General features: G+C 44.4%; 1 protein-coding gene across 1 annotated transcript in view; it reads left to right on the plus strand.

Annotated features, from left to right (window-relative positions):
• LOC147685047 (cytolytic toxin-alpha-like) overlaps positions 1 to 24,424 on the plus strand; it is a 340,193-nt gene that overhangs the window by 311,226 nt on the left and 4,543 nt on the right. The window lies entirely within an intron of this gene.

The following is a 24,424-nucleotide window of genomic DNA, read 5'->3' on the forward strand; positions in this document are numbered from 1 at the left end:
TCTTCGCCTGCCCAGTGTATGGTCAGGCGAGGAGAAAATGGCTGAAACCCGTCTGTTCCAACTTGGGATGTAAAAACCATAGGGAGGCACTGCGTATCCTAACATCTGAGACCTTGATCCCCAGTGTGATTTGTGGGACAGCTAAGTACCTGGGCTGCGCCTGGTTGACAAGAGCGAAGCTTTCTAGGGTGACCCAGGTCCAGGCCGTGGATCCGTAGATTGTCACCTTGCATCGGGCTGTACTCTGTTTTTTATGATGAACCACTTTTTAAATTCATGTCTAGCATTTTTATTATGATCAATTGTATATATCAAATATTGAGGATTGATTACGCTATATATTTTTTTACATATTGTGTGAATGTAATAACAAAGGGCTGTCTCTCTCCTCTATCCTCTTTTTAACTTGTTTTAAATTGCTTTTATACTTTTGTGATATTGTATATCGAATAAAGTTATATACATAAAAAAAAACCTCTAGTGCAAAATTAAACCTGTTAGATAATTGGTGGAGGCAGACATTAGAAACAGAAAAAAAGGAAAAGGAACCCCAAGCACTTTGAATATTAGTCACAAATATCAAATAGAATTTCTATTCAAAATCAATTGTCCATATGCACACATCTGTAGTGATCAATCCTTGATCTTTTATTTTCTTATTCCATAGGTGTTCATGAAGACTTGTAGATACATAAGTGCAATCTTGACAATGCACACAACAGCCAATCACCAACACGTGTTTCGTCAAGGGATGTAGCAACAGATACATACCCAATTATAATGCCCCTTATTTAGGGGTAACCAAGTCTAGATTAAAAATACCATCACCAAAGAATAAAAAGTAAGAATAATCATATATAATAGGGAAAAGGAAAATTAGCAAAAAGAAAATGAGGAGACAGAAGCAGTAATAACCAAAAAATCACCCATGTGTGCAACCTAAAAGCCATGCACCTACATTTATTAAATCCTACATAAAACAATTTATTATTTTTGATTAACCTCCATATTGTGCACAACACCAAAGAAAAAGCTTTCTTATACCCCTGTGTAACAATTTATAAGGTGAAAAAAATACTATCACCTAATATCTGAAAAAGGGACTCGCCCTAAGCTGTCCTTCCCATCAATATCAATCAAATAAAACCGTATTCAAATCCATAATTCCTGCATTCTGTATTCCAAATTGAAAACAACACAAAAACTATTTACTAATTTGTCCTATTTTAAAACGATTTTATGCTCTATAAAAAATATATATCTGTCTCTTACCATAAAAAATCATATCCATGCCATCAGTATTTCACTTGGACTCGAAATTTATTCCAACATGTATCCAAATTGCTTAGTCAGATTTCATAGTTTACTTATACCAATTATCTGGAACCAAAAGGTACGAGAATGTAGTCAATTTCGACCTTGTTTCATACAAAACGTACACAAAAAACCTAAGCTTTGAGCCCCATCTAATTTTATGATTAAAACTGATATTCAGTTTCCACGGTAATATCAACCCAATGTCGCTTACCCATCAATTCTATTAACACAAAGTCTCATTCCTACATTATCAGAACGTACATATGCCCCTCAAATTATATCAATATCCCATTTAAAACAATCCACATTCGCCTAACACACTTCGCTATAGTATAACACCCACCTTCAATAATGTACGAGTCCTCGTGTGTCTGAACATTTCTAATACGGCATGTTGCACCAGCGCCATATTGGAGAAGTGTTTTTATTCAGAATGATATTAACATTAAAGATGGACTACAGATCAGGACAGTCAAAATCTATGAGCGCCATTTTACATCGGTCAAATTTGCATTGTTTACCGCGATATTAATGACCAACAATTATACAACAAATACCGGTTTCAAAATACTTATCTTAGTAAAAAAAAGTATAAATCCACTATTACTATGCTAAATACCTATGAATTATCTAAAATGAAAAACCATCACTACCGAAGGGCTAGGTTTTATATTCATTCAATAAAATATGTAATAATACCCATATAACCACAGTGTATTTACACTAATACTACTGCACTATTTCAGTGCTCTCAATATTAATGAGATAAATTAATCAATTGTAGTTAAGAAAGAGTAGTCAAGGAGAGTAGAGGATAGTTTTACCAAACGTGAGAGCGAGAACCACAAATAAATAAGAAAAAAGGAGCGAAAGAAGCATTTTTGTTGCCCAATATTACTTGCATACACATCATATATCAGTATCCTATATCCAATTTCCATCTATAATGTTTATATATATATAGGATTATAATAACTAAATAGTTGTTTGTGTCATACAAATTAACATACATCAAATACATAGGATCATATTGCTAAATTCAGGCAAATATACAGATTTTCTACAGTAACAGGCATCCTTAATATGTACTAACTCTTCATATAAGCTTGTATAGACAGTTTGAACTGAGGAGATATACTATAATATCAAGAATTCTGTTCAACAACCTAGAAAGTACTGTAATTCAGAATCAATATTAATCCCTTGTTCAACCGCCCGCAGCTTAAGTATCCAACGCGCCTCACACTGACGTAAGCGCAATTCTCTATTCCCCCCACGAACATCACTAGATATACTTTCTATACCGTGGAAAGAAAAGGATATACTGTCCCCCTGGCTTGGGCATTCCCTTGCATGATTTGCTAGTGGATAACGCGGATCCAAGTTTTTTATTGTTCTAAAGTGCTCAGATATACGCTCCTTTAGGCATCTGATCGTACTGCCTATGTATATTTTCGAGCATTTGCATTTAATGATGTATACAACATACTTAGTCCCACAATCAATACGTTGATAGATTCTGTAGCTGGGGGAATTGTTGTATTGAAATTCCACTCTACCATGTTCTGCTAGTCTGCACATGCTACATCTGCCACACTTAAAGGAACCACAATTCAATTTGCTTAACCAATTTCGATCCCTACTTTTGGTCTTCCGGTAACTTGGACTAATTAGCCTCCTTAGAGTGGTACCCTTACGGTATGTGACACTTGGATACTTAAGAATATATTGGCTAATTGTCTGATCCGATGTTAATAAATGCCAATGCTTTTTTAGTATGTTGTATATCTTGTGGGACCATGGATGGTAATTGGTCACTAGTCATAATTGTTGTACCTTATCTGCAATTCTTGCTTTGGATTTTAAGGTGTCTTGTCTTTTTAGTTTTAATGATCTATCCCTGGCTTTTCTGATGGTATCACTATCATATCCCCTAGCCAAGAATCTAGATTCCATATCACGTGCACAGAAAAAAAAGTCATTGTCTTTACTACAGTTTCTTCGCATTCTGTATAATTCCCCATAGGGTATAGCATGTATCTGGGCTTTTGGGTGGGCGCTTGTAGCATGAAGTGTTGAATTGCACGAGGTACTTTTCCTATGCCATACACTGTTAATGTGACCTTCTGCTACAAATAGTTCAACGTCGAGAAAGACAATTCTATCTTTGTTTGAAGACATAGTAAATGACATGTTATAAATGTTGTTATTCATATAATCAAAAAATTAAACCAATTCCTCATCAGAACCTGCCCAAATTATAAAGCAATCGTCTATGTATCTGCAATAATACACAATAAATTCATGCCATTTTGCCCCCAAAGGTCCCCAAATATGCTCCGCCTCGAATCCACCCATAAATAGGCAGGCCAGAAACGGAGCAAACTGGGATCCCATCGCCACTCCACATTGTTGTCTATACCAATCTTTTCCAAATAGAAAGACATTGTGTTTCAAAATTAATCTTGACATTGACAATAACATATTTGAGTGATCTAGCAATTCTGCTGGTCTTTTATATAAGAATCGTTCAAGCATATCCAGACCTTGTTCATGTTGAATATTAGTATATAGTGATATTACATCAAACGTCACCATTGTCATTGTAGGATCCCAATTCACATCTGCAAGTATATTTAGGATGTGTTTGGTGTCTCTGATATAGGAGGCCACATTTACCACAAAGGGCTGCAGGTAAATATCTACAAACTCTGCAACCCTTTCCATTGGGCCACCTATACCAGAAACAATTGGCCTACCTGGTGGATTTTTGGCATCTTTATGCACTTTGGGTAAAGTGTACAAACATGGAAAGCGAGGTTTATCAATTTTCAGATATGCATATTCATTGTCATTTAGTAAACCATTGGTGTTCCATTTTTTCAATTCACTATTGACAATACGTGTGATTTCAAAAATCGGATTATTTGATAGTTTGAGATAACAATCTTCCTTGGATAGTTGACCCAAAATCTCCGCCTCATATGCGGATTTCTGCATTACAACAATGTTGTCGCCTTTATTGGCTTCACGTATGTTGATGTTCTCATTTATCTTCAATTGCTTTAGGGCAGCTTGTTCTCCCTTAATAAGATTGTGCACATATATGTTTTTCATATTATGCTTTCTTATTATCTCCTCACACTTGTCAAGCTCACTATTTACAATTTTGTTAAAAACCTCAATGTTATTACCACCAGGCAGCTGTGGTGTCCACTTAGATCTTGGCTTAAGACCACTATCTTCACTAGCATCTGTACAGTATTCTAGATCTTCCAATACCTGATGCAAAGTTATGGGGTCATGTTCATTTTCAGTAATTGACAATAATAACATGGTATCACGGATGTCTTGGATAGATTGATCACCCACAATGGGTTGTTTGCTTTCTCTTTCTTTAATGGCAGAGTTAGATTAAAAGTATTTTTAAGCTTTAGATTGCGGACAAATTTATACTAGTCAATTTTGAAATTAGGCATATCACAAATCGGTGTCGGGCAGAAACTCAGACCTTTGCTTAAAACAGATAACATATCATCCGATAATGTCTCATTAGATAAGTTAATCACCTGAATGCCCAAATCTATATGCGTTGCTATTGCTTGTCTTTGTTCCATGAGCGGGTATGCATTCCCTCCCTCACTTTTGGATTTGCCTCTCCCTCTACACCCTCTTTTGGTCTTGGTCGTTCCTCTCTGGGTTTTCTAACGGGTTCCTTGTTGCCCATACGAATTCTGGTTATCTCTCGTAAAAAAGAGTTACCTGGGCTCCCCCCTGTAGCTCCCTCTGTTAACCCACCGTCACCAAGACTAGAGACTGTGCTTGTTGATGTTGAGCTACGTTCACTCATAATTGAATTCTTACTTTCAACTCTTTGTAAGTCTTGCTTTACCAAGTGATCAAATCGTTTGGCAAAAGTGAATACTCTACCGTTAAAGTAGTCCTTCTCATCTCTTTTCAACTTATGCGCCTTTCTAGCTTTAATCTCTTCTTCATATTTAGTTAGTATTTCTTCCAGTATTAGATAGTTCTTTTTACTCACATCTTCCATATTCAAATCTTGTATTTCTTTTTCCAATTTATCTACCTTCTCAACTACCTTTAACACCATTCTTTCAGCATTCTCTATTAGAATGTTCATTAGCCGCATAGAGTTCTCAGTTAGTTCCTTTTCCCATGATAGCAATAAATCTTCCTCCAAATCATCGTACGTTGGGAATATCTGCGAGCGAAGCCCCCTTGGGATTCGTTCTAATCTTTGATATTCCTTTAGAAAGAGGCTGAGGGCTTGTAAATATGCCTCACAGAGTTCCCTCCAATTATGGAAATATGAGAGTGTCATCTTCATATGATTGAGCAAGGCTGCTAATTTTAGGGTTTCTTATTCAATCGGACGTGCTCTATCCTGGCAGCCTGAGGGGAGTGGTAAAGGCTAATTCAGGGAGGATCCAAAGGCGAGAAATAAGCAGGTGGTGGAAATGAAGAGAATGTATTGGTACGTGTTACAGCCTATCATAGTGATATGTAAGTTTTTAGAGGATTCCAGGAAGACCTCTCATACACTGCTGTATGTGGAGTGGTCCCAATCCAATAGATCGACCTCAGCACACTTTCAATAGATTTGTAAAGCGGCGGCAAGATCATGAACAAACAGCTCGCCCTTGCATGATGCTAGCAGTGGGCAGACCACCAAAGCCAGAATCGTGCAATCTGTGTCCAAATCCCTTTATCAGTGTATTGAGTAGCACCGTACTTTGAAAACATCTGTTTCTAATTGACAAGGCATCACCTGAAAATGTGTGCCCATTAACACTTTATTTACAGTATGGCACATAATAGCTAATGAGCGTAATATGTTAAGAGTGCTGTTGGGGGGGCATGGCTAGCAGCCACCGAGAATGGCTGCTGTCTGAGGGAACTCCCACTTCCCTGCATGGTACCCTGCCCTACCCTGTGCCATCCACATGTGAAATGGCAATTAAGTGGTGCGGCACCACGATCCTTACCTGTGGTGGTATAGTTGGCGGGCCCCAAAGTCGGAGAGAGGGGAGTTTGTAAACCCTTTTCCTGAAGGTGCGGAGACGGCGGTAATGGCGGCCTGCTGCGGTGTGGGGCCCAGATGTGACGGCAGCGAAGAGGTCCCAGAGTGCCCAGCGGTGATCTGGCAGTCGAGTGGGCAGACGCAGGGACTCGGCAGTCATGCAGAGGGAGATCGGATCAAGCTGCATGTGGCGTCGGGTCCGGAAGATGAGAGCAGAGTAACTGGTGCTCCAAATTGAGGCCCCTGCGTGAGGGCCTAGTGCGGCCGGTTGTTCGCATCGTGAGGGGGCCGGCGGCAGGTGGAGCCAAACAGGTCTTGGAGACTGATCGGGAGCCCCGGAGAGCAGCTGAGAGCAGTGAAGAGAGGGGCAGACCACGGTGTGATGAGGCCGTAGAGTGGTGAGAGGGTCGGCACTTGGCGGCAGGCAAAATTTGGAGGCCCGACGCAGGTGAGGCGGCGGGCCTCACTACTTGAGGCCCCGGCTGCGCGGCCTGCTGGGCCATACATATCCGGGCAGCAGCCTGTTTCTACTGGGACAATTTAAAGGACCGGGGGGCGATGCCATTTTTTGAATTATTGCTGGCATTTTTACTGACCGACGCACGGCTCTAGCCCCCGTGCTCTAGTGAAGTGGCTCATTCAGACACTAGAGGTTGTGCAGCACCTAACAGCCTGCTGCCTGTGTGACCCTCGCAGTTTGGTGTCTTTCAGGAGGCAGTAGACGCAGCCTGCCCACACTGGGGTTGGAGCCCTGGCCTTGGGGTGGGGTGGACACGGTTCTTATATTTGCAACCAGGAAGCCTTCCCTGAAAGTCTGGAGAGGTGTGTAGGCATTGTCTAGAGGCTTGGCAGGGGGACGGGGGAGACAGCTAGGTCGGGCCTGGCGTGCACGCAAAGGCAGGACTGGATTGTGGCCCTTACTGAATCTAAGGCTGCCTCCACAGAGGGGATACCTCTTTCTAGGTGCCACTCAGGAATGATAAGTGCTGGAGCTATTGGCACAGCGGCAAGACCTGGTTATGTCTGAGGTCCAGACTAGCTCAGAAGTGGCCAGTAACCAGATTTGCCACATAGCCTGCGGAGGTGGCGATTGGGAGCTGATTGGCGGTCTCGCTTGGGGAGTCTGAACTACACTTGAAGGAATAGGAGGGAGCCCCGGTCGCTCTGCCCAGGTGGGTAATGGAACCTCCGTACAAGCTACAGTAGACAACGGACACTGTCCGGGGTCGCCCTGGGGTCTCTTCTGGCCCCCGGGTCGTTATTCTGCAAACATGGCGACAGGGGGAAGGGGTTCTAAAGCAAACGCCCAGAAACAATTGGCCAAATTTGCTTGGTCTAAGACCGGAGATAAGGGTGAGCCGCACCAAATTGAGAAGGACGGAGGGCAGAATGTCCCTAAACAGGGAACGGAGCCGACGTTGCATGATGTTATGGCGGCGATTAATGGAGTGTGCACCTCACTGGATACGGTCACGGTAGAGGTCTCTCTCATGAGGGTGGACTTTAGGAAGATGGACAAGAGGGTTAAAGAGCTCAAAATAGTCACTAACGCTTTGCAAACAGATACGTTGGAGCTCCAAACACAGGTGATCGAGCTGCAAAAGAAACAGGAGCGAATGACACAGCAGCTGGACGATTATGAAGGCTGCTCCCGTCGCAATAATATATGAATTTTGGGGTTTCTGGAAAGGACAGAGGGGCCTGCTGCTGACCTCCACGTGGAGGACCTAATCACCAAACACCTCAAACTTTAGACGCTATCCAGCTATTTCACAATTGAAAGGGCTCACAGGGTGCCGGGAGGTAGGCCCAAACCAGGAGCCCCCCAAGTCCCCTCAGAGCCCGAGTCTTTAACTATTGAGACCAAGACATTATTCTGCAGACGGCGAGATCCTGTCCACCTCTAAAAGTCGGCAACTATGCAGTCGCCTTCTTTCCGGACTTCACGGCCAAGGTACAGGCCCAGCGTCGTAGCTTTCAGGCAGTAAAGAGAGAACTTCGCGACCGTGAAGTGAAGTATGCAATGCTATTCCCGGCGAAGTTGAGGGTGGAATCAGACGGCAAAGCGTGGTTCTTTGAGTCAACGGAGGAAGCGTGGGACTGGATGGAAGGTTGGAGCAAAGCAGGGAGCCAGAGAAGAGAACATGCTGGCAGATCAGGCCAGCAGGGAAACGTCGTACGGAAGCGCTTGGGAAGGGCTCGGTGGACAGAGGAGACCCGGCAAAGGAGCAGGAATAAAAATCATCATGACAGTCAGTCGGAGTTGGAACCCTGCTGGCAGAGAGCATATGGTTGGGGAGAGACAGGGTTCCAGATAGGACCTAATGTATGATGCTGATGGTGGGCTCTGGTGATTTGATGTAAAACTACGGACTTCGCTGGTAATAGCCACCCAAGACTTTAATGATCGCAGATTGTGGATGGCAAGACTCATAAATTGTGATATGTGTATGCGGGGGAGGGGACTAACCGACCCGTGCGTTTTCAGCATTTTGGGGAGGGAGAGAGGCACTCTGCCATGTTTTGGAATGGGTAGTTTTAAATCCACGGGTAGGGGGGCAGGGAGGGGAGTGGAGGTGGGGAGGTGGGAACGGTGTTTTTGCGACAAGTTGTATTGTGATTGTGAGATTTTGCTTTGTGACGATCTTCATGGTGGCTTTGAAAGTGACAGACGCACGCATAGAAGGGTTGCTCTCGTTTACATGGTGCAATATGACGTACTTGCCATATGGTTGACCTATCCTGTTGTAGATATTATCAGGTTATGGGATGGGGGTTGATAGGGAACTAGTGCTCTCTGTCCTGTCTTGGAATGTGAATGGAATGGGTGATGAAATAAAGAGGGGTATTGCCCAGCAGTATATAAAGAGACATTCCCCAGACCTTGTGTTGTTGCAAGAGACCCACCTGGTCGGCAATAAAAATAAGGCCCTCAATAGATGGGAGTACAAGCTTCTGGTTCATGCTGACTATACCACGGGCTCCAGAGGTACGTGTATCCTGGTAAAAAAAAGGTACCCCCCTTATGGTGCACAAGACATGGGCGGACCCGGGGGGACGATTTGCAGTGGCCGAAGCCCAATGGGAGGGAAGAGTTCTCAATGTTGTTTCTATTTACCTGCCACCGGCCTTGGGTAAGGTGGCCTTAGCATATCTTGGTAGAGTGTTGACTGGACTCCCTGATGGTGCCTTGATAATGGTAGGGAACTATAATATGACTATGGACGATACGATTGATAGGTGCCCACAGAGACAAGGGGGCCAGACCGAATGACCTTATGGCAGGGTTCACCATGGCAATTGGACTTTCAGATATGGGCGGGTGCTACAAAAGGCAGATTCCCAATATAAATACTTCTCTAATGTACATGGCAGCCTTTCCTGTATTGACTACTTCCTAACATACACGGCCTCGATAGGCAGTTTTAGACGCCCTCAGACGTTACCCAGAGGTATCTCAGACCACTCCCCCGTGGGGATTGAGTTCACCCATGGGGAACAGCAAGCGCGTACCACTATAGTGATTAACCCATGATTGTTGAAAATACCTGAAAGAAGAACCCTGTGTCCAAACTGGGAATTATTTGACAGAAAATCTGGGATCAGTAGACTCTGCGCAAACTATATGGGAGGCATATAAGGTGGTCCTAAAGGGGCATGCCCTGTCGCTGAAAACGAGGTATATAGCACAGAGGCGCCAGATATTGGTTTAGCTGGAAGAGGAGCTCCGATGGCTAGAGGCAGTACACGTAAATAATCCCTCCAGCGGTACACGGCATAGACTGACCCTGAAACTAGACAAATACAGTCTCAAGGCACGCAAACACATGCTGGCTACGCAGCGAGCCACCCAACATAGGTTGTACGAACTGGGGGACAGGGCCGGGAAAATCCTGGCGTGGTTGGAAATGAGGGAGCAGGGTACAAGATGGGTGCCTCGACTGACAGGGCCTAACAAGGAGGTCCTCCATCACCCAAAAGATATAGCGGAGGCATTTGCGGATCACCACGAAAGGCTGTACTCTCCTTCTACTACGTATACAGCAGAGGACTCACGCCTGCTTCTAGTAGATAGTGACGTACCGGCTCTCTTGGAGCTAGATAAAGAAGCACTAGATGAAGACTTGACAAATGAGGAAATCCCGAAAGCAATTGGCCAAATTAAGTCTGGGAAAGTGATGGGACCAAATGGCAACCCCCACTGAATTCTTCAAGGTCATGGCCTTCCAGGTTGTCCGGCACTTATGGGCTATGTATGAGGAAAGCTATGAAAGGGGGCATTTGCCAGCAGATCAACGTATAGCAAGTATTGTTGTTATCCACACAAGACCGGGAAACCTGTAGATGACTGTAGCTCATACAGGTCTATCTCTTTGATTAATGCAGAGGCAAATATCTTGGTGAAAGTTCTTGCCACGCGACTTGGGACAGTGATCTCCTCCTTGGTGCAACCAGACCAGTCTGGCTTTATGCCAGGAAGAAATACGGCTCTTAACATTCGCCATTTACACAATGTGATGGCGCGCAGGGAATTCCTGATGGAAGACGCAATCATATTGTCCCTGGATGCCTCCATGGTATTCGATTCCATGGAGTGGAATAGGTGAAATTGTTGTACACCGACATACATGGGCAGGTGAGGTTTAATAATTATACATCTCGGGCGTTCACACTTAGAAGAGGCACCAGACAGGGGTGTCCATTGTCCTCACTGCTGTTCTCCCTTATGCTGGAACCCCTGGCGGCCTGGATCCGTTGAGATGTGATGGTGCAGGGCTTGCGATGGACAATGGAGTGTGAAGACAGAATATCCCTATATGCTGATGACATATTGCTGTATCTTGCCTCCCCGTATAAGTCTATCCATACAGTTCTGAATATTTTTACAAACTTCGGGAAGTACTCGGGATATGCATAAACTGGAGTAAGTCTGTGCTGTTTGTGCTGTAGGGACAGACTCCCTGTCTCCCCAAAGACTGCACATTAGTGGTTGCTGAGGAAAGCTTTAAATACTTAGGAGTCTTTGTTACATCGGACCCGGATCTCTTCTATAGTAGTAATTTGGCAGCCCCATTGACCGGCTGGGGGCGGATGTAAAACACTGGAGGTCCTTGCCTCTATCATTGGTGGGCCGGGCTGCTCTTTTTAAAATGTTGGCGCTCCCGTGATTTTTATATATCCTCCAGAACTGCCCGCATCAACTCCCAGATGCGTATTTTGTAGAGGTTGAGGGGAAGGTACGAACACTGTTGTGGGATGGTGGGGCCCCTAGAGTGGCCTTTCAGAAACTAACAAAAGGATGGTACGACGGGGATAGCGTTGCCAGACCTTAGGCTGTACTACTGGGCCTCTCAACTAGTGGCCGTCAATCATTGGATGTACGCCCCGCCAACTGACCCGGCTTACGCCTTAGATAGGTATCAGATGGATCGCATGGGATACTTGAGTGCCCTCTATTCCTGCTCTAAGACGCGACGATATATTGGTCCGACACTGCACATGGTACAAATCTGGCGGCTGGCAAACTCGCGGCTGGGATGGGCTAACGTTCTCACCAAGGTAACGCTACTGTGGTACACTCAGAAGCTGGGAATGCTGTGCTATCAACCAGGATTTGATAGGTGGGATACAATAGGAACATCTGTGGTGAAGGACTTAATTCAAAAGGATGCAATACTTAAATTTGAGGACCTCCAAAGGATATACCGGATGGCTCCAGGGGAGGTATTTAGGTACCTGCAAATACGACATGCCCTAAAGGGGCTTTCCCGAGCTGCGAGGACATACCAGACTCGTCGCCTCTGGAGGACCGCCTGCTTGATGGGCCACTGCAATCTAAAGCCGTATCCTTAACCTACAAAAAACTTAGTAATAATCTACCAGACAATTTTGGCAAGCTCAAAGAGCAGTGGGAAAAGTACTTGGGACCGATTGCAGAAGACGATTGGCGACTGGACCTTATGTCACCCAGGGAGGCGGCCATTATGCTTAGATTCAGACTGATACAGCTTTACAATGGTTGTATATGACGGGGATAACCCTTGCAAAAATAGGTGCGAGACAGGATGACCTGTTTAAAGGGTTGCAAGCAGCCAGCTACCTTCTATCATGCACTATGGGACTGCCCCCTGATACACTACATCTGGGAGAGGGCCACGCACCATATACAGTTTGTGCTGGGAAAGACGGTAGGCCTGACATCACGGCTGGGCCTGCTGAATATATGGACGGACACTGACCTAACTGAAATTGAACAGCAGCTGGTGACGTTGGGGTACACACTGGTAAAAAGAGAGATTGCGAGAGGATGGGGTGGAGTGACACCGCCTTCCGTTTCGGTATGGTTGAAATAACTAAATAGATTTATGATTGCAGAGAAAGAGGTGTTCATAATTAGGGGGTGCCCAAAGAAATGGGAGAAAAAAGTGGATGAAGTGGAACGTTTATAGGGGGGATATCTGTGTATTACCCATGGTAGAATTAGAAATGCGTAGAACTATGGACAGAGATGTAATGTCCTAAAATACTTGTTTTATCAGCCTCTATAAAATGTACCACAATGAAAGTAACCGGCTAATAACATCTGTCACTAATGTATGCATGTCTTGTCATGAAGTTCCTTGAATAAAAATACATTTAAAAAAAAAGAGTGCTGATGAATACAATAACGTGCCATTCCCCACCACTGTGCAGCGACACACTGATTGTAAGTAGCTCAGGGTTGAAGCGTTGGCTGCAGCAAGTTTGTCTCTTCAGCTTTTAGGTGGCAGACGTCTACAGCCAGGACATAGAGCATCAGGGGTCATATTACCTATTGGCATTGTTTGCGCCCAGCGCACCATTGAAAATGTGCGCTGGTGGAAAACAATGCCAATGGCCCCTATTATGGTGAATGCGCTGCTCTGGGGGCAACCGCAAACTTGCGCTGCCCTGGGGGCAGCTTATTCATGTGAGGACATGGAGCAGCTGCTCCGTGTTTTCACAGTGCAGGTGGCACCGGCCTGCACTTTCAAAAGAGATTAGAGATCCCCTAGCTGACGGGTGCAGTCAGTGACTGCACCCGCCTGCAAGGGGATGTCTGGAGGTCTAGGGGACCCCCTTTACCCCCTGTAGAAGGCTGCTGTCAGGAGGCGCACTGATAGTGCGCCACATTTTAAATGGCGCAGTGCCAGTGCTCCTTCTGAGTTTTTCTTTGAATCAGCGTACACGTCTGTAATATGGCACGGGTGCAGAGTCAAAAGGAATTCCCTAATTTGCATGGGGCACGCCCATATGCAAATGAGGGAACCCGATCTGTTGACAGTGCTGGTGCTTTAAGTGCGCCAGCGCTATCGGTATTATAGAAGGGGACGAACAAGCGTCTGCGCCTCCTTATATTATACCAAAGTGCCCCGGGGGCATGGAAAGCGGGCGCAAATGCCCATTGCGCCCCCGGGGCACCTTATGTAATACGCCCCTGGTCTGTTTGTTGATCGATCTCTCCAAACAGTACATCATAGATACCAAAAAAGAATCACATTTATTATCTTGGGGGAAAGATTAACACAATATTCACTTAAAGGTTGACCACCATTCTTTTGAGTGCAATATATTCAGAAATTCAGAATACATTTTTTTAGCTAACCAATCATTGATGTTCTTGTGAATGATTATAGGTAAAAAGATACAGCGGTTCAAAACAGGTTTAGGACAAACTATTTAGATGTAAAAAAAAAAAGAAAACCTTGTGTGTACTTTCGTTGGTAAATGTCGAGGACAGAAATATATAGTTACACACAGATCGACTTCAAAATATTAAGCACCACTCTACGGCTGGGGTAAATACACATGAGGAAGCTTACATTTAATATTTCAATTCCACATGCATTGCCTTCGTCATATACTAGATTTCGATATTGGGGAGTTGGTTTTTGTGCAGGTAGGTATTTAAAAGTGAATATTTGGTATCACACCTGTGCTTTGTGTGTGTGTATATATATGTATATGTATAAGTATATATATTACCTACTGGCGGTCGCCAGTAGGTAGTTATAGTTAGGATCTACTTTCCATAGGAAATCCGCAACATTCTATTGGGAATAACTTTGGCGCCGGTGGACGAATCTTCGCAAATTTCTCCAAGAAAATTGCCCGCTCCGCTCCTTCCCTGAAAGTTTGGGGGGGATTCGTCAAGTGGGGGCCGAGATAAAAGGGGGGTCCCAAAACGTGTTTTCCCCATGTTACTTTCCATAGGGTGGTCGAACTCACTTTTAGCCTGAACGGCTGAATGGATTTCCACCAAACTTGGCAAAATTGTAGGGACTGGTAGCCCGATGTGCCTTTGCTATGTCTCAAGATATGTGCTCCAGTGGATTTTGAGTAATTTAGGTTAAAAAAAATATATATATCTATGGCAGCGCCCCGGTATGCGCACCGGGGAGCGCACCGGGCGCGACAGGCGAGGTGTGCACGGAAAGCTGATTGGCTCTCGGGTGTCTGTAAACATTCGAAACAGTCCGGACCGGCCGCTATCTTGTGTCTCGGTAGGATAGAGACACAAGAGGTGGAAAAAAAAGGGGGAAATGACCATAACGGGGCAGGGTAGACCCCCCCTGACCTCCTAGGTTTGATGTGGGGGCTATAAAAGGGCCCCGCGGTGCAAAATGTATATATATTTTTTTTGATTTGCGCGGGGGGAGCGCCCGGTACGCGCACCAGGGAGCGCACCGGGGAGCGTCCCATGGGGAAAAATGAATATTAGAGTTTTTAAAAAATGTAGCCTTTTTTTAGAAATTGGAGGTAGTTCTAAAAAGAACTGTTTTTTTTCTTCTTTTTGTTGTTTTATATTTTTTTTATTGTTTTTTGAACATTTTTTACTTTTTTGAGGTTTTCTGAACAGTTTTATATTTTTTTTGTATTTTTCATGGGGAGAAACGAAAAAACAGGGAATTGAAAAAGGCTCAACTGGAGCAAAAAAGAAAAAATTAGGGTTTCTTGGGGCATTTGTGGTTGTCCCCAGCACGGACGATGAGCTTTATGCTCAGTTCACCATAGGACATGGTCTTCCCACAATAAATGCATGTTATACGGAAATCCGCAAACCGTGGCTGAATGGAAGGGATCGTCTCACTTGCTTCTGGTCCCGATGGAGTGGGTTGCTTTCTTTTTGAGGTGGTGCTTGTAGATTGGGGAGGGTTACTGGCCAGTTCCCTCATCTCTGCAGCAGAATAGTTTATTGGATGCTTGCGCTGCATGTGTCTTATCATCGTGTTGTTTCCAAATGAATATTTTTTATTAGGGTTCCCCCTAGAAAGTTCTGTGCCACAGATTCGGCAAGTCACCTTGGCTGCATTCACTTTTTTCTTGGCCTCTGGGATCGAAAAAAACTCCCATACAATTTGTGGTCTTGGCTGGTATGGGGTATTGTGTTCTTCCAGCCATCTTGTACTCCCCTCCTCCTCCTCCTCTTCCTCCTCTTGTTGACCACCAATGTAATCTTGAGGTGGTCCTCTTGGTTGTTGTGGGGGTGGTGGTGGTGCAGATGCTCCAGCTGCTGCTGCTACTGTAGCCATTTCAAAGTTGAATATATTTGTCAAAGATGTTCAAACAGGTCTTCCTCAGTCAAAGGACAAAGTCAGAATAAGGAAAAAAGGTGGGGTCTTTCATCATTTGGAAAAAAAAACTGTCCTGAACCAATGAGAAGTGTTATTTTCAGGTCACAAGACCAGGAGCTTCATCATTATGAAACCAAAACTGTTATGAACCAATGAAAAGTGTTATTTTCAGGTCACATGACCCAACGCGCTTACGCTACGCGCCCCCGGGTGCGCCCTGGCGCGCGCCACGGGGCGCGTCGCATAAGCGCGTCAGATGTTTACGTTGCGCGATCGTATTCGCTCGAGTGCTTCCGGGTGCGCTTACGCCGTGCGTATCACGCGGACGCGGCTACGCGATACGTCACGATCATGTTTTGGTTCGCGATATGGGCGCTAACGGGATGCTCCCCGGTACGCGCCCTAGGGCGCTTCATAACACTACGCTTTCCGGGGCGCTCACCGGGGTGCGCACCGGGAGCGCTCCGAGGCAAAAAAAACCAAAACGCAATATACAAAAAAAAAAATTGGCAAAATTGTAGGAACTGGTAGCCCGATGTGCCTTTGCTATGTCTCAAGATATATGCTCCAGTGGTTTTTAAGAAAATTAACTTTGAAAAAATATATATTGGGCTACATTGGGCTATATATATATGTTAAAGCCCAAATGTAGCCCAAATGTAGCCCAATGTAGCCCAATGTAGCCCAAAGATGGCCACCAGAGACAAAAAAAAAACTAATGTAGCCCAAATATCAGCCAGATGTAGCCCAACTATAGCCCAATGACAGAATGTACCAGAGTGTTCTAAAGAACAACTAGAGCGCTAACAGTCTTACTTATAAAGTGAGACTTATAGTTAGGGATTAGCATTAAAAAAAACTTTGAAATTCACTGAAAAAACCATAGGTTTCACACCAGTTATAGTTAGGAATTAGCATTTAAAAAACCTAAGAAATTCACTGAAAAAACGATAGGTTTCACACCAGTTATATTTAGGAATTAGCATTTAAAAAACCTATTAAATTCACTGAAAAAACCATAAGTTTGACACCAGTTATAGTTAGCTGGAAATTTTACTGACATAAAACCATTGAAATTCCCACGTTATAGTTAGTTGGACTCACTATAACTTGCGCGCCTGCAATGCACTGCTGATGACGTCACATATTACATCACTCATGACATGGTCAGTGACATCACTCATGACATAACTGATGACACCATCCAGTGAATGTGTGTCATTCTGAAAAATAAATATGTTTTAGTAAAATTTCCAGCTAACTATAACTGGTGTCAAACCTATGTTTTTTTCAGTGAATTTAATAGGTTTTTTAAATGCTTATTCCTTACTATAACTGGTGTGAAACCTATGGTTTTTTCAGTGAATTTCAAAGGTTTTTTAAATGCTAATTCCTAACTATAACTGGTGTGAAACCTATGGTTTTTTCAGTGAATTTCATAGGTTTTTTAAATGCTAATTCCTAACTATATATAATGCCCCAAACCTATGCTTTTTCAGTGAATTTCAAAGTTTTTTTAATAGCAAATGTCTATAGCTATAAAATGTAATATTTTTGAAAATGAATCCTATATTATATATTCATGTAAAGCAATTTTTTTTATGCATATTGTTCTTTTTTTTTTTTTTTGTCCCGGAGCGCTCCCGGTGCGTGCCCCGGTGAGCGCCCCGGAAAGCGCAGTCTTTTGAAGCGCCCCGGTGCGCGCACCGGGGAGCGTCCCGTCAGCGCAAATGCCGCGGCCGAAAACATCATTGTGACGTACCGCGTAGTCGCGTCCGCGTGATACGCACGGCGTAAACGCACCCGGAAGCACTCGAGCGCATACGATCGCGCTACGTAAGCATCCGACGCGCTTACGCGACGCGCCCCTGGGCGCGCACCGGGGCGCGTAGCGTAAGCGCGTCGGGTCATGTGACCTGAAAATAACACTTTTCATTGGTTGCTAACAGTTTTTTTTACAAAGAATGAAATCCCCACCCATTTCCTTCACTTCTTCTTTCACTTTTGTGACTGAAAGACCTGCCTTTTTGCTCTCGGTTCTTTGTTGGATATCTTGGATTATCATGGCTGCCAGACCATCCAGCAGTGAAGATGACGCCAATGAATTCATCGATGAAGAGCCTGCTCAGCCAAAAGTCAAAGAACATTTCATCTGGAAAAAAATGTCCATACCTGATGACCAGAAGAAGGTAAATGCCCCAAAAGTGGAGTGCAGGATCTGTCACACAGTCCTGTCACGGGGTGACCCCACTAAAAAATATTCTTTTGGGAACTCCACAATGATTCGCCATGTGGAGAGGAGGCACCCCCAGAATTTTGCCCGGGAAAGTGTCAGGGCTCTGGCACAAGAGGTTCCCAGTGATGGGGCCTCTACATCAACCGGAGGACCAACAACATCAGTCAGGGGGAGAACACAAGAGCTGGTTCCGAACATTCAGCCTGCATTTAACAAAGGCGTCCTTAAATGCAGAGCCTGTGATCAGCTACTTTGCTATGGGGAGCAAAGTGTTCTGCTCATGGTTCGAGCATTGGAGAACCATCGCTGCCGTTCCCAGCCCTAATTTTCTTTTGGTTTTTGCTCCTGTTGAGCAGTTTCCATTCCCTGTTTTTGTTTTTGTTCTAAAAAAGAAAAAAGAAGAAAAAAAAAGTTCTTTTCAGAACTACCTCCAATTCTCATCAAAGAGCTATATTCTTAAAAAAATGAAAAAGAGTAAGTGAAGTGGAGTGCATTGATAAAGGAAAGGAAAATGAGTAAGAAAGAACAGAAAGGTATGAGAGGAGAAAGGAAGTGAAGTAGGGGGACTGAAAGAAGGTGAATGTTGGGAAGGAAAGTAAGGAGAAGGAGAGTGAACATGGGGAATGTGGATATTCAAAGAAAATGTAGAAAAGGAACAGGGGTGTGGAAGGGTAAGAAAAGATGCATTGCTGGAGTTGCATCATTTTTGTGACACACTCCAGCAATGCATCACTTTTGCGCTTACAGATATGTCTGAAATACTGACGTATCTGTAAGTACTTGCAACATAATACGTCATATATTTAATATGACGCATGAGTAGAAGACTGAAGGCCTCATTTATGAGGCCATGCGTCACTTTTACGCCACCGGTACGTCACTTTTTGTGACGCACCAGTGCTGTTAAAAATGCACCTTATTGAGTCATATTTACAAAGTGACGCATCTAGGTAAATGCGTCACTTTGTAAACCCCTGCGCCACATTATACCTACGTCAGGTGTAATGTATGCAAAAGGGACGTATTGACGCAAGAAAGGGTCGTAGAGGTGACGCAGTGAAATCTATGAGATGTCACTGCGTCACTTTTATGACGCTGTTGCGTTCAAATCTTGCGCCTGTTTCACAGCAGGCATAAGACTGATGCAGGCCCTTTCACATGGGCCTGGCCCCATGTGAAAGGATGCATTGCTGGAGTTGCATCATTTTTGTGACACACTCCAGCAATGCATCACTTTTGCGCTTACAGATATGTCTGAAATACTGACGTATCTGTAAGTACTTGCGACATAATACGTCATATATTTATTATGACGCATGACTAGAAGACTGAAGGCCTCATTTATGAGGCCATGCGTCACTTTTACGCCACCGGTGCGTCACTTTTTGTGACGCACCAGTGCTGTAAAAAATGCACCTTATTCAGTCATATTTACAAAGTGACGCATCTAGGAAGATGCGTCACTTTGTAAACCCCTGCGCCACATTATACCTACGTCAGGTGTAATGTATGCAAAAGGGACGTATTGACGCATGAAAGGGTCATAGAGGTGACGCAGTGAAATCTATGAGATATCACTGCGTCACTTTTATGACGCTGTTGCGTCCAAATCTTGCGCCTGTTTCACAGCAGGCGTAAGACTGATGCAGGCCATTTCACATGGGCCTGGCCCCATGTGAAAGGATGCGTTGCTGGAGTTGCATCATTTTTGTGACACACTCCAGCAATGCATCACTTTTGCGCTTACAGATACGTCTGAAATACTGACTTGCAACATAATACGTCATATATTAAATATGACGCATGAGTAGAAGACTGAAGGCCTCATTTATGAGGCCATACGTCACTTTTACGCCACCGGTACGTCACTTTTTGTGACGCATAAGTAGCGTAAAACATGCACCTTATTGAGTCATATTTACAAAGTGACGCATCTAGGTAGATGCGTCACTTTGTAAACCCCTGCACCACATTATACCTACATCAGGTGTAATGTATGCAAAAGGGGCGTATTGACGCAAGAAAGGGTCGTAGAAGTGACGCAGTGAATGAACTGGGTTTTCCCCATGGTACGCTCCCCGGTGCGCGTACCGGGCGCTCCCCCCACGAAAATCGAAAAAAAAAAAAAATTGGCCCGCGGGGCCCTTTTATGGCCCCCACATCAAGCCTAGGGGATCAGGGGGGGTCTACTCTGCCCCCTTATGGTCATTTCCCCCTTTAATTTTGCCACCTCTTGTGTCTCGATCCTACCGAGACACAAGATGGCGGCCGCTCCGGACTGTTTGGAATGTTTACAGACATCCGAGAGCCAATCAGCTTTCCGTGCGCAAGTCGCGTAGCGTGCCCGGAGCGCTCCCCAGTGCGCGTACCGGGGCGCGGCCATAGATATATATATTTTTTTGAACCTAAATTACTCAAAAACCACTGGAGCACATATCTTGAGACATAGCAAAGGCACATCGGGCTACCATTCCCTACAATTTTGCCAAGTTTGGTGGAAATCCATTCAGCCGTTCGGGCTAAAAGTGAGGTCGACCGCCCTATGGAAATTAACATGGGGAAAACACGTTTTGGGACCCCCCTTTTATCTCGGCCCCCCTTCACGAATCCCCCCCAAACTTTCAGGGAAGGAGTGGAGCGCCGCGAGGCATATGTGAGGAAATCTTCATGCAGATTCCTCAACCGGCGCCAAAGTTATTCACAATAGAATGTTGAGATTTTCTATTGAAAATAATCCTAACTATAACTACCTACTGGCGACCGCCAGTAGGTAATATATATATATATATATATATATATATATATATATATATATATATATATATATATATATATATATATATATATTTAAACACACAAAGGATTGCCCATTTGAGGAGCCTCTGGGAGAATTAACAGCTTTATTGCAGAGTCGAGGCAGCAATGTAAGGCACAGTGTCTATCTTCAAAAGTTACGCCCAACGCGTTTGGAACAGAAAAGTTAGGCATGCTGGAGCCTGCAGTTCTGACATCGTATTGCCCGAGTTGGTACTGCCATAATCCATCGTAATGTTCCAATAAAAACCTCTTGTAGGTGAAGGTAAGGTCCGTGGTTACACTGCCGCATTTATTTGACAATCCTGCTTGCATCATTCTCCCTCAATGCGCTCGAACCTTCCGAGCGCTAAATCTGCCATAGATCAGCAGCGGGCTTCCTCGCGACCGAGCACAGCCGCTTCACAATTAAACACACAAAGGATTGCCCATTTGAGGAGCCTCTGGGAGAATTAACAGCTTTATTGCAGAGTCGAGGCAGCAATGTAAGGCACAACGTCTATCTTCAAAAGTTACGCCCAACGCGTTTCGAACAGAAAAGTTCTTGGTCACGGGCTCAGGAAGTGGAACAGCAGTCATAGTTCAGAACGCCCTGATAAGTGTCAATGGCTCCGCCTCCGATTGAAGGATGCCGCTAGGCATGCTGGAGCCTGCAGTTCTGACATCTGAAGACTAGCAGACATCGCTTTTTGTCACGCCCACTGAGGCCAGCGTCACTCGAACACATGTGCTAGGTATTTGACTGTGGGACTGTTCATAAATCCAGCCCGTGACCAAGTGCTCAGGAAGCACGAAACGCGTCGGGCGTTTAATTTGAGAGGACATTGTTTTGATGAGCAGGCTGTTGTTTTTATCCTGAATAAATAGCTGGATGTTAAAGCTGTGGCCGTGGAGCTTCATTCAAAAGGGCAAACTGTGTGATGGAATTCTAAGCGGCCAAGCCTGGTCGCGAACAAAGCCCCGCCGCGCTGCGGATCTCCGCTGGTGCTTAAACACGCCAGCACTTTGGAGGGCCACAGAAGCATGGATAAGGACACTACATGGCAGCCTTGCAAGTCTAAGACTTTGTTTTCAACCCACTGGGGTTTTATTGGTTGTTTACTTTGCACCCCACGAGCCACTCACTGGAGTTATACAATCCTAGCACTACGAAGACCAGCAGACATCGCTTGTTGTCACGCCCACTGAGGCCAGCGTCACTCGAACACATGTGCTAGGTATTTGACTGTGGGACTGTTCATAAATCCAGCCCGTGACCAAGTGCTCATGAAGCACGAAACGCGTCGGGCGTTTAATTTGAGAGGACATTGTTTTGATGAGCAGGCTGATGTTTTTTATCCTGAATAAATTGCTGGATGTTAAAGCTGTGGCCGTGGAGCTTCATTCATAAGGGCAAACTGTGTGATGTAATATATATATATATATATATATTCACTGAAAAAACCATAGGTTTCACACACATTATAGTTAGGAATTAGCATTTAAAAAACCTTGCAAATTCATTGAAAAAACCATAGGTTTCACACATGTTATAGTTAGCTGGACATTTCACTCATACAAAACCTTTGAAATTCCCCCCTTATAGTTAGTTCAGCTAACTATAACTTGTGCGCCCGCAATGCACTGCTGATGACGTCACATATTACATCACTCATGACATGGTCAGTGACATCACTCATGACATCACTGATGACATCCATTCAATTTTTTCAATGAATTTGCAAGGTTTTTTAAATCCTAATTCCTAACTATAACGAGTGTGAAACCTATGTTTTTTTCAGTGAATTTGCAAGGTTTTTTAAATGCTAATCCCTAACTATAACGTGTGTGAAACCTATGGTTTTTTCAGTGAATTTCAAAGGTTTTGTAAATGATCATTATTAAATGTATTAATTGTTATATTTTTTTATACTGATTTACTACATTATTTTAAACTATTTATTTTTAGATATTTTATTTTTTAAAATACATTACATATTTTTAATATAAATTGAAAAGAAATGTTTTTAAAAATATTTAAAATGTAATATATATTTTTTTAATTTAATATTTTTTTAATTTATATATATTTTATATAGCAGGCAATGATATTCTATGGAAGGAAATTCAAGTTACTGGTAAGTTCAGTTAAATTTACTTTTCTGGAATAGTAGTGAGCTAGATTGGGGAATTAATTCCTCTTCAATCCTGAGGTCCCCTGTGAGCCAACTAGCCCACCAGGTACCTCCAGTATGCGCCAGGCAGCTGTGTTGCAGAGAGGTGTTCAAAGGGCACGCCCCTTTTTACAACACTCTGCAACACAGCTGAGTGGCGCTTACTGGAGATACCTGTTGGACTAGTTGCCCCCTAGGGGACCTCTGGATTGATCAGGAATTAATTCCCCAACTTAAAACTCCCCTCAGGGCATGTTTGCACTCACATCACCTCAAGCCCCGGCGCCTACCTTCACCACTGTGCTAACGCGCCCTGTAGAGTGTTCTAAGTTGGGGGATTAAGTCCCCTTACATACTGGGGGTCCCTGGGGGCCAACTAGCCCACCAGGAACCTCCAGTATACGCCAGGAGGCTACGTTGCAGAGAGGTGTAATGAGGCCACGCCCCTTTTTACACCTCTCTGCAACGCAGCCCCCGGGCACGTTTGCAAAGGGGGAACTAATTCCCCTTGCATACTGGGGGTCCCTGGGGGCCAACTAGCCCACCAGGAACCTCCAGTATGCGCCAGGGGACTGCATTGCAGAGAGGTGTAAAGAGGCCACGCCCCTTTTTACACCTCTCTGCAACACAGCCCCCTGGCGCGTTTGCAGAGGGGGAACCAGAGGGTCCCACAAGGACCCCCAAGGCCCCAACAAAGTATTTTTTTTTCAAAAATCGCGGGGTACGCATACCGTACACGTACCGTACGCGCACCGTACGCGCACCCCGCGATTTTTGAAAAAAAAAATATTTTTTGGGCCTTGGGGGTCCTTGTGGGACCCCCTGAGCAGGCCTAGGGGGTCAGGGTGCTTCTACCCTGCCCCCTTTTTGAGTTCTACACGTTTGTTTTTCTGCTTTCTTGTGCCTCAGTCTACCGAGGCACAAGATGGCTGCCAACAATTTCTGTTTTGGAGTGTTGACAGACAGTGGCAGCCAATCAGCATGCAGCTCGTGCACGGAAGGGTACGCGCACCGTACACGTACGGTACGTGTACGGTACGCCTACGGTGCACGGTGCGTGCTTATAGATATACATTTTTTTTCTTTCGATTTTCTCATGAACTACTGGAGGGATTTACACCATTTAAGCAAAAGCGTGATCTGCAAATCAGACTCTACCATTTTGCCAAATTTCTTGTAATTCCGTTCAGCCGTTCGGGCTATAGCCGTGTCTAATCGTCCTATGGAAAATAACATGGGGAAAACACGTTTTGGGACCCCCCTTTTTTCT

Source organism: Lissotriton vulgaris, chromosome 10 (genome assembly GCF_964263255.1).
Source record: "Lissotriton vulgaris chromosome 10, aLisVul1.2, whole genome shotgun sequence".
In the NCBI taxonomy this organism is placed as follows: Eukaryota; Metazoa; Chordata; class Amphibia; order Caudata; family Salamandridae; genus Lissotriton; species Lissotriton vulgaris.